The sequence below is a fragment of the Mandrillus leucophaeus genome, unplaced genomic scaffold (assembly GCF_000951045.1).
Source record: "Mandrillus leucophaeus isolate KB7577 unplaced genomic scaffold, Mleu.le_1.0 Scaffold123, whole genome shotgun sequence".
NCBI lineage: Eukaryota > Metazoa > Chordata > Mammalia > Primates > Cercopithecidae > Mandrillus > Mandrillus leucophaeus.
The window spans coordinates 1,718,479-1,730,827 of record NW_012100654.1 but is presented as its reverse complement, the minus strand read 5'-3'; the positions used below and the strand labels follow the sequence as shown (position 1 = coordinate 1,730,827).

The 12,349-nt window shown below is 34.4% G+C and overlaps 1 protein-coding gene across 3 annotated transcripts in view; it reads right to left on the bottom strand.

Moving 5' to 3' along the window:
• ZNF148 (zinc finger protein 148) overlaps positions 1-12,349 on the bottom strand; it is a 105,006-nt gene that overhangs the window by 83,075 nt on the left and 9,582 nt on the right. For 2 of the 3 annotated variants that reach the window (XM_011971529.1, XM_011971530.1), the window contains one exon: positions 6,867-7,002. The gene's annotated coding sequence lies outside the window, so the exon portion shown is untranslated. The remainder of the gene's footprint in view (positions 1-6,866; positions 7,003-12,349) is intronic. The other variant, XM_011971532.1, reaches the window with a different exon arrangement.

The following is a 12,349-nucleotide window of genomic DNA, read 5'->3' as shown; positions in this document are numbered from 1 at the left end:
TGTACTAATTTACATTCCCACCAACAGCATAGAAGGGTTCCCTTTTCTCCACATCCTCACCGGCACTGGTAATTGCCTGTCTTTTGGATATAAGCAATTTTAACTAGAGATGACATCTCATTGTAGTTTTGATCTCCATTTCTCTGATGATCAATGATGTTGAGCACCTTTTCATGCTCATATGCCTGTTTGCCATTTGCATGTCTTTTGAGAAACGTCTACTGAAATCTTTTGCCCATTTTTTGATTGAATTATTAGATTTTTTTTCCTATAGAATTGTTTGAGCTCCTTATATATTCTGGTTATTAATCCCTTGTCAGATGGGTAGTTTGCAAATATTTTCCCCCATTCTGTGGGTTGTCTCTTCACTTTGTTGACTATATCTTTTCCTGTGCAGAAGATTTTTAGCTTGATGTGATTTTTTTTTTTTTTTTTTTACCTAATTGTATGCTTAGCATCAAGCCAAAACAATAAGTATTGAGGAAGCAGTAGTATTCTAGGGACAGATAATATTTTGGAAAAAAGGCATAAAGTGCTAGAGTGAGAGACTTGGAACAGGAAGAGAGCACACCTTGATACAGAAGTAGTAAAGTGGAAACACTCCAAATGAAAAACAAATGACCTCTTTAAAAATCTTCCTGAAAACCGACCACATGCAAAGAAAAATAAATCTCTCTTCCTTTTTACATAAGTTCCTTATTCCTATGGCCCCAAATTAAGGCATATATTGGGAGTTAAACTGTCTGGCCTGGAAACTGTTTTTGAAATACCCTGAAATTTCCCCAAAATACCAGAAAGTACTAAGATATCAAAACAAACTCCAATATCAATGGATACAAGGTTTTAAATAAGACAAAGCTTTAAACTGAGCTTTGGAAATATCTATCAAAATGAAAACTGTATGTACTCTTGATTCAGCAATCTCACTGCTAGAGATATATAGTATACAACCTTATGGGTTTATTCATAGACACTCATCAAAGAAGAAAGTACGAGGATGTTTGCTACAACCCTTCAATGGGAAAGACTGGAAACATATTTAAGCATCCATAGACAGGGGACTTGTTACATTAATTATGACTCAATCATACAATGGAATACGTGCAGCCATTAAAAGGAATGATGTTAGCTTTATGTGCTGGTTCTCCAAGATATATTAAGTGAAAAAAAATCAAGGACAACTATGTAGATAGTAAGATCCTTTCTATACACACACACACACACACACACACAGAGAGAGAGAAACATATATACACACGCACACACATATATATATATATATTTTCCTGGTAAGAAACTTAACTGGAATTTGGAAAATGAAATAAGAAAGGATCTTCATGAAGAAGACTAATTTTGACTTTTTATTATTCCTTTTTCATGTACCAACATCTTTTCTTTCTTTAAGGTTACAGCAAGCTAACAGGGTATGAGTAACAGAATTGACTCTAGGTCTTGTTTTTCTTCTTTATTTTAAAACAAAGACTTAGTGTTATTTTAAGACATGTTTCAAAGACAAAGTGAGTCATACCTCTATCATATACCTCAACCTGTCTCTGGCCGGGAAATTTTACCAGGTCCATGGAAAAAGGGAACAGGACAAAGCTACATTTATTAATTAAAAAAAGATAAAGTAGAAAAAACACACTTGTATTGTCCTTGCACCTCCCTTCTCTGCCATTATGGTTTTAACCTTTCCCACTGAAACTCTTCAGTGGTCTCAGTCAAAGCTCTCACGTGCCTCACTGCATATTCAAAAATCCAAATACAACAAAAGGTTCCAAGCTCAAAAGCTAACACATGTCATATCCCTCCCCTAATTTCATTATTTTTAGGGAGGATCAGCTAAGTGTAAAGAAAGAAAACTGAGGTAGTCAAGCCACACTAATATGTGAATAATTAACTGTCTCTTCCTGTTAACTCCTCAAAAAGCCAACTGCTTTCTAATCCAAATGTGTGTATAATTAATGGAAAGTCAGGGGTTAGGGATACGACACAGAAGAGGAAAGAAAGAATGCTTCCTTTAAATCTTATTACTCACATGGAAGACTGATTTGGAAGGGGAAAAAACTAAACAATTAATTTCAGCTTCAAGGAACCCCTGTCCAACTGAAGAGAAAAGAAAATACGTGGAGTAATAAGCCACGCTGAGCTCCCTGTGAAGACCCTTTATCTCGTAGAGACCTTAGGCAGCTGACACCACAGAGTACAAAATGGCAGCACTGTTAAGAACCAAGACAGGCTGGACAATGATGTCCGAGGGCTAATTCAGCTAAGAATGAGAGGCAATCCTTCCTCTGCACTTCAAGTTACCCACAGCAGAGAATGGTGAAAACTACAACAGAGCAGGAAAGAGAAAGGAAGGAGACCAACTAAGGCCAATTTCTCCTAAATCTCCCTTTCACAGATTACTTCAAATTCTGCATTCTTTCCCCGCTTCCATGATTTATTCTTCCCTCATCACCATCCCTCTGCGAGAGAAACCGGCTACAGGGGTATTTAGGGGGCCACAACACAACTTCCAATTCCATTGAATTTCCCCTCCCCGCTCCCACTCCCAACCCCACACACACCTAACATCCTTCCTATTGACATGTTTAGTTCAGCTGTGTAAAAGTCTAACTGTAGTGACTTAGGTAACCGTCTAGTCATTTAAGCCTAGTGACAGAGGGGTACTTAAAAAGAATGTAAATTATCTGCCATTACTTTTCTCCTGTCTACCAGAAGAAATAGTTGACTCTTCTTGTGGTCATCTTCGAATTTAATGTCTCTAATCAATTACGTGTAAGTAATTAAAAACTAAGCTTTACAGATTTATATTAAGTTGAAACAGAGCAAACAGTTTTGGGTCAGGGCTTTTAATAAGGAATTAAATACACAGGCTTTTAACACAAATGTTTTTTGACAATTATTTCCAAAACTTGGGGAACTGTCTGGGCTTGTCTTCAGAGGACAAAGTTAACAGACGCATTACAAATGGACAAGTTGGGTACTATTACTCATTTTTAATCAAATATACAAGGCTCTTAAAAATGCTTCCTTGTTCTACAAGGGCCAATTAAAAATCGGGGAAAAAAAATGCTTGCTGAGGTTTTCTTAATGGGAGTTTTATACAATTAATGGGGTCTTTCCAAATTAGTATGTTTACGTCTGTATTCTAAAATTCAGAAATTATGAAAACCTGGAGAGGAAAGACAACTAATGTGTGCTGAAATGTAAGACACTGTGCTGGGCACCTTTAAATATATTGCCTTACTTAATACTTACAATAACCCTCAAGACAGTAACAGCATATCCTCATTTAACAGACAAACTGGGGCTTACCCAAGGATGCATAGCTAAGAAGTAAACTGGGATTTCAAACCAGACTTAGCTAACTCAATGCACTTTTTACCGTATCACACTATTTCCTGACTTTAAAAGGCCCTGGACACATTAGGAAGTAGTTGAACTCTTATTGCCCTCTCACCACCTGCTCTTAAGGCCTCTCTATCATCATTGCTTGGCTTGGCAAAGCAATCAAACTGTCCTTAGCTGACTACTCCATCTCATGGCTACCATGGGAGAACGTTCTGACACAGAATCCCCTTTTCTTCTGTGGGAGGACTCGACACTTTCCACATTTTCTGTTTTCCAATTTCTTTTTTTTTTTTTTTTTTTTGAGAGGGAGTCTCGCTCTGTCGCCCAGGCTGGAGTGCAGTGGCGCGATCTCAGCTTACTGCAAGCTCCGCCTCCCGGGTTCACGCCATTCTCCTGCCTCAGCCTCCCGAGCAGCTGGGACTACAGGTGCCCGCCACCATGCCCGGCTAATTTTTTGTATTTTTAGAGATGGGGTTTCACCGTGCTCTCGATCTCCTGACCTTGTGATCCACCCACCTCGGCCTCCCAAAGTGCTGGGATTACAGGCGTGAGCTACCGTGCCCGGCCTTCTGTTTTCCAATTTCTATCTGTTACTCATATCTCAGTGAATTTCTCCTCAGCCATTCTTTCTTTTTCATGGGTTTAAATATATCTTCTTAAGCTACCTTCCTTCCTCTGTTTTCTCAAAGCCTTACCAGGAAAATCTCTCTACCTTCCCATTTCCAATTGGAAATTTAAAAATAATCCTAAATATGGCTAATAAATGTAAAACCAGTCAGTGCTAATGATACACCTGTATCAAAAAAAGAGGGCTGTACAATTTAAAATGAAAACAGATTTGAAGGCTTGTGCTATATGCTCTAAAATTTTTTAAAGCACCAAGTTCCCTTTCAGAATGTATATGACCTTCCATGTGCCACTTATTACCTTTAATTAATCTGCATTTGAGCATGAAAGAAATAAATATTTCCCACTTAGAGATCCTCCATTTCTATGTATTGAGTTTGGTAGTAATATTATTTTCCATAAACTTTTTTGAATAATATGGAACTTCAACTATGAGTCAAAGCAGGTTATAATAGGCAAGCTTCGGAACCTAATCATCGTCTTCTGTATAAAAAGAGTAATTTTCAACTTAAAATATTCTCACAAATTCAGTAACACCTCTTCCCCCGACTTTGTAACAGAACCTATTCATTCTAAAATGAAACTTCACTTGCAAGCCAAAAGAGAGGCACTCAAAGGAACCTGTTCTGAAAACAGGTAAAAGAAAAAAAGCTAGATTTCACAAATTACTTCTGATCCAAAGCACTTTGTTATTTGCAGGATGCCAGTTACATTCACTTGGATATTAACATTTCTAACCTATGTTTCTAACTGTGAGAAATTACACCTTAAAAATATCAGCATTAGAAATACAAGTATCAATGAGCCTCCAAATCATTTGGTGAGATGAAACCCATGATTAATACCAGAACCTTTAACAAATTTGCTATTTGTTATTCTGAAGAAGTTTTGCATTTGCTTTCATCCTTGAAAAGTACAGTTTTGATCTAAGCAGAAACTACTTCATCTCTTATTAAAAAAACAAAATCTATTTCTTGTCTAAGTACACTCAAAGACCTCTTCAGATATATTTCTGTATAACTACCATTTTGTATCTATAAAACATACCTTGTAAACTATGTTAATTTTTAAAGTACTACTATTTCAAAATATCCTAACAGGAACATCATTTATACAATGGGACACAAAGGCTTCTCTGATCAGTGCTAACAACAATAAAGGATGTTTAAATAAATACCTGTTTCAATAGCTGCTTTACACACTAACAATAATCATTTTATATAATACGACTTCAAAAACCTAAAAAGTTAAAAAAAAAAAACTATTTTTCACCACAGAAAAATAATTTATAAATATTTGAATAAGCCAAAGTTAATAGGCATTTCTATACCACACTGAAGCCCCTCTCAAAGGAAACAGAATCTAGGCATATTCTGCATTCCAAATATTTATTATCTGTTCTGTAAAACAATGTAACAAGAAGATAGTAGTATTTAAAATACTAAAATATCAAATTTACAGAAATTCAAACAGTTTAAGAAACAGCTATAATTTATCTTAACAAGAAGAGGGGGAGGGAAAAGGTTAAAAAAAAAAAAAAAAAAAAAGTTCCCACAAAGCAGAATCCTACATTCTGTTGGATCTAGTTATTGCATCCATTACATTTTATGCCAATATCAACAATTCAAACATTAATATTCAAACTATAAAGTTTCTGTATTCTTACACGATCAAAAGAAATATTTAAAAAATATTTTTAAAAACTTCTTAAAACAAAATATCCCTGTATACTATGAACAAATGTTAAACACCTAATTTTTTTTCAATTAAATGAGATGGGACTGGGCACATACCACTATGCCTAGATTGCTAATGGTTATTTTTAATACATACTATACAGTAACCAAGACTCATTCTAGAACAACAACGAAAAAGTTAACTGTTTAAATCAACAGCACTTCTTTTTAATGGAAAATATATCGGACTCAAACCTTAATGTGACAGATACCTGGCTATCTCCCCAGAATCTGTTCTCTCCTTCTTATCCAGTAATAAAAATTAAGTGCAACATATGGCTGCCTAAATCAGAGTCACTTACTTCCCAGCCTCCTTTGCAGCTGGTTGTGACATGTGACAAAGTTAAAACCAAAGGGATCTGAGTGAAAGTGATATACACAAACTCCTCTTAAAGGTAAACAGAATGCCATTCTCTTTTTCTTCTTATCAGCAGACACAATGGTAACCATTCTCACCCACAATATAGAAACTGTACATAAGAGCAGAGCAAGACAAAGGAGCCCTGGTATATAGTGATTCTGCAGCCTCTATATACTCTCAAGATAGTTTACACAGACTTTTCAAGTAAATTCAAATATATTTCTACCTTTATAAGCCTCAGTCACAGTAGCCAAGCCTATATACTTAAGTGATTACTGAATTATCTATAAGACTGCTTCCTTATATTAGTGCAGGCATACACACAACATGTACAGATGTATAGAAACTGATATGTTTTTTCACATTTTAAAAATTATATAGCAAACACCATTAAACTTGACTAACATGCCTAACTTTCCTCAGTGTGAAAACAGTTTCTTTGAAAATTCTGGGAAATTTAATATGAGTGTATATGTGTTCAGGATATAGGGTAAAAAATGCTATATCCTGTTGAGAAAAAGTGTTAAACCAAGAAAATAACTCTCAATTCAATTTCACTTAAGATTACACATTTTTGTTGTGTGTTAGAGTCTAAAATGACACCATTATTCATCTCTTAAATTTGTTTCCTCAAGAAAAAAACTAGTTTCTTCCAAATATAAATACCAAAACTTTAAGAAACTATTATATAAATTCAGTATAAAATTCTAGCAGCTAAACACAATGACTTCATATTTGAAAAAACTTATTTATTCAAGATTATGAAATGCAAGTATTAAAATTACCTGAGACTAAGGTAAAAATGAAGACTTCAAGGAAGGGAATGCTGTAGAGTTGAAAAAGAAATCATGGTTGAGTTTCCACCTTTCATAGACTTCAGAAATCCTCAATACCACCTTAATCACTTATGCCATCCAATTCCTACAATAAACACACACACAACAAACATTATTAATGGTAGGAAAAAATACTATACAAATATAATATATGCAAATTGGTATGAATACTGAAGTGAAAATTCTTTCTAAATACAGTAAGTTATGACTCAATGATCAATGTACTGACTTGTTTTTATGTTTGAAATTGAAAAAATGCAATAGTAGTAAGTAGACGGTAAATGAGAAATAAACTTGGCCTTATAAAGAACAACTGCCGGCCAGTCACGGTGGCTCATGCCTGTAATCCCAGCACTTTGGGAGGCCGAGGCAGGCAGATCACAAGGTCAGGAGATCGAGACCATCCTGGCTAAGACGATGAAACCCCATCTCTACTAAAAATACCAAAAATTAGCCGGGCGTGGTGGCGGGCGTGTATAGTCCCAGCTACTCGGGAGGCTGAGGCAGAAGAATGGCATGAACCCGGGGAGCAGTGCTTGCAGTGAGCCGAGAATGCGCCACTGCACTCCAGCCTGGGCAACAAAGCGAGACTCTGTCTCAAAAAAAACAAAAAACAAAAAACAATTGCCTAGATGTGGAATCTACAGCCTCAAAGATACAGGATATTCAAGGAAATTCAGAGAATTACAGACCTAAAAGGTTAGAAAAAACAAAACTTAAGAAACTACTTACAAACACTAATCATATCTGCTTTGTTAAAGTCTATGAAGTGAAGACAGAAGAAACACAATGGCAGGCCTTACAAACAAACAGAACTAATGGCATGCCAAAACTTAAAAGAAACTATTATATAAATTCAACATAAAATTCTAGTGGCCAAAAACAATAGAAACAATTATGGTTATAAAATCAGATTAAATATTATCAGCAAGATTACCACCAACAGGAAAAAGCTGACAAAAAAGATAGATAAAAATATATGGAAAATTTTTAGCACATTCAAAACAAAAACAGAGTATAGGCTATACACAGGAAGAAAACTTCCTGACAGTAAGTATTCAGAGCATAGTTAACAGACTAAAGATTTTATGGAATTTCCTACCCTGGAGGTTCTTAAAATATTAGATTCCTATCTATCAAGAATAGTTTGCAAACACTCCTTCACAAGAAGTGTGGACACCAGATGATACATGAAAGATCCTATGATTTTACATTAGCTTAGGATGGTGCAAAGGCAAAAAGAATAGTCTTTCCCACCTACATCCATATCAGTAATGATTTCCTCTTTGAATTTCAGAAAGTATATTAATTCATTTTTTAAAAAACATTTCAACAGTTTACATATTTTTTTAAAAGTCCAAATTCTTATAGAGCTATTCACCTCTCAGTACTCTTACATTTCAGAATTTTCCTGGATATTCACGTATATCTTTTTCCAGATACACTTTCATGCAAAATAAAATTTCTTTTCCTCAATAGGATTGTATCATATATAAACTATAGTGAAATGACAACAGTAACAATAAAAGGGGAGGGGCTCATCACAATCCAGAGTTGTTACAATATATTTTGTAAAATATCTATTATAGATATGTTAAATATGTTAAAAGGAACTCATGTTTTAAAGTTTTTTAATTATGAAAAACCGCAATCAACCAATAAGAGATCCTCAACAAAGATGCAGAAATTATGTAAAAGAACCAAATGGAAATCCTGAAGTTTAAGAATACAGTAACAGAAATAAAAAATTCATCAGAAGGGCTCAACAGATTTATGGCAAAAGAAAATCAGTGACTTTTAAGATACATCAATAGAAACCATCTACTCTGAAAAACAAGAGTGGAAAAAGATGGAAGTAAAATGAACAGAGCCTCAAAGACATGTGGAACAACATCCAGCTTACCAACATTTTGAGTACCAGGAAAGAAGGGAAGAAAAAAAAATTAATAAAATATTGGCCAAAACGTGACAAATTTACTTTCTCTTTTTTTAAGACGGAGTCTCGCTCAGTCACCCAGTCTGGAGTGTAATAGTGTGATCTCGGCTCACTGCAACCTGTGCCTCCCAGGTTCAAGCGATTCTCCTGCCTCAGCCTCCCAAGTAGCTGGGATTACAGGAACCCGCCATCATGCCCGGCTAATTTTTGTATTTTTGTAGAGACAGGGTTTCACCATGTTGGCCAAGCTGGTCTTGAACTCCTGACCTCAGGTGATGTGACCACCTTGGCCTCTCAAATCCCCACCTGTGCTGGGATTATAGGTATGAGCCACCATGCCTGGCCCCAAATTTAATTTTTCTAAGGAAAATAAATCTACAGATCTAAGAAGCACAATGAATTTAAAGTAGGAAAATATAAAGCAACCTACAACTGGACACAACGTAGTCAAACTTGTTGAAAGCAAACACAAGGAGAAAAATCTTGAAAGTAGGAAGAGAATAATGATTCAGCATATGCAGAGATTAGTGGCTAACTTCCAATTAAAAACAATAGAGACAAGAAGACAGTGAAATCACATATTCAAAAAGTTGAAAGATACAGCTGTCAACCAAGAAGGCAGCAAAACTATCCTTCAAAAATGAAAAAATATTCCCAGATAACCAAAAATTGAGACAATTGTTTTTGCTAGCAGACCTGCCTTAAACAAACACCAAAGGAAGCCCATCAAGCTGAAAGGAAAAGACATCAGACTTAAATACACAGAAAGAATTGAAGAGCACCAGAAATGGCAAATATGTGGGTTAATTCAAAAAAGACTCTATAAACATATTTTTCTCATTTCTTCCTTCCTTTAAAACACCTAAGAATGTATAAAGCAATGATCACAACACTGTACTACTGGGTTTATAATATATAGAGAAGTATATTACAATAGCGGTACAATAAAGAAGAGAAAATGGACCTACATTGGAGGAGTTTCTTTATCTTACTGATAATAAGCAGCCTGTTAAAATGCATAATCCTGACAGCAACCACAAAGAAAATATCTTTAAAAATATACAGTTAAAAAAATCACTGGAGTAATTAAAATGGCACACTAAAAAGTATTTAACACAAAAGGCAATAGAGGAAACAAAGGAACAAAAACATAGGAGATATCTATCTATATCTATGTAGATACATATATATATAAAGGACCATATCATATATAAACCATAGTGAAATGACACTATATATACTTGCTTTATATATATGTGTATATATATCTTTTTATATATGTGTGTGTGTGTGTATATATATATATTGTGCGTGTGTGTGTGTGTGTGTAGCAGGTACCAAAATGGCAAATGCAAATCCAACTATATCCCTAATTAAATACGAATGGTCTAAATAGTCCAATGGAAAGGCAACGACTGTCAGAAAGGACAGAAACACAAATTCCAACTATATGCTATCAACAAAAGACATATCCTACATTCAAAACTGAAAGTAAAAGGATGGGGAAAAAAAGGATATACTATAGAAGCAGTACCCATAAGAGACAGAATGGCTATATTAACATCAGATAAAACACACTTTAAGACTATAGAGACAACGAAAGACATTTCATAATAATAAACAGTCAAAACATCAGGAAGATATAACAATTGTGTATGCATCTAAAAAGAGTCCCAAAATAATGAAGCAGTAACTAACACGATTGAAAGGAAAAATTAAAAATTCAACAATTATATTTGGAGATCTCAATGTCTCACTCTAAATAAGTGATATAATAATTAGACAGAAAACTAGAAAGGACAGAGAAGACCGGAACCACACTATCAACCAACTATACGTAAGTGGCATATACTGAAAACACTACCAAACAATACTAGAATACATATTGTTTTAAAACATTCTCTAGGACAGGCCACATGCTGGGCCACAAAATAAGTCTCACTAAATTTAAATGGATTGAAGTCATAAAAATATGTTGTCTGAGCCTCACAAGGTGGCTCACGCCTGTAATCCCAACACTTCAGGAGCCTGAGGTGGACGGATTGCTTAAGCCCCGGAGTTCAAGACCAGCCTGGGCAACACAGCAAGACCCTGTCTTATAAACAAATACATTTATATGTTCTCTAACCATACCAGAATTGAATTTGATATCAACTAAAAAACTGGGAAATCCACAAACATTTGGAAATTAAACTTCCAACTTCTAAATAACAAAGACAAAATATAAAGGGAAATTAGAAAATATTTTTAACTGAATGAAAACGAAAAATATCAAAATTTACAGGATGCAGCTAAAGCAATACTTAAAATATATAGCTTTAAATATATATTTGAAGAATTTCATATGTATCTTATCAAAAAATGTGAACTGATTCAAATACTCTTTCTTATTCTTCCATAGAGTTTAAATTTTTTTTTAAGTAATATGCTCCCAGGCATTTTTATCTTTGTAGTTGTCATTATGAATGTATACCTCTTCTTCCATTATGAGTCCCAATACCTATTATTTATATTTTAAAAGATAATTATTTATGTATATTCATTTTCTTCCTAAAGACACCTGGCCAAACTAATTTACGAAAAAGAAGAAAAAGAAACAAAAGTTGAAGTATGATAAGTTAGAGATTCATGTTATTCAGAGATGCTATAATCTGAAGGGAAAAGTGAGCCCTATAATCAATGATAAAGACCTTTTAAATCTAACACAGAACTGTTCTCCACTGCCCACCTCAGTCACGGAAGATGAGATTACTATATTCAACAACAAAAAATGAAAACTTCTGTTGGGCAAAATAATAAAATCAAAAGATGAGCAAAACTTGAGCAAAAGTAATCTAATAAATGACAAGAGGCTCACAAAGAAATGGTAAATATTTAAAGTGATGAAAATACTCTAATTAGCCAGATGTGATCATTACACAACAATGTTTTAATAGTGTATAAAATTTAAATGTACACCATGTATGTTACCATAAATATACACTATATATGTGTCAAGTAAAAATAAAAAACATTACACCCTCATAAGTGTATACAATTGTCAACTGGAAAACTTAAAAAAAAAAAAAATGGCAAGAGGCTCCTTTCCTTAATATACAAAAACATAAAGAGCTCCATAAAACGGCAAAGCACATGACCAAATCGGTAACTGAAAACATACATTATGGCCAATAATAAGGGGGAAAATCTTCAAACTCATTCGTAAGAAAAGCAAAGCTAATCAACAAAAAACTGACAAATATTAAAAAGTTTGACACTAGCTAGTGTTGTCAAAGAGATACAGAGATCCGCTCTCTCACAGACTACTGATATTTGGCCTTCTTTTTAGAGTTAGGCAATTTATCCACCAAATTGTTGAATGTACATAATCTTCAGTCCAATGATTTTTCCCTTCAGAATTTATACTACAGATATATTCTCACAAAGGTGATATTATTCAAAATTATTCACTGTTGGATTGTTTGGATTATCAAAAGATTGGAAACAACCCAGTATT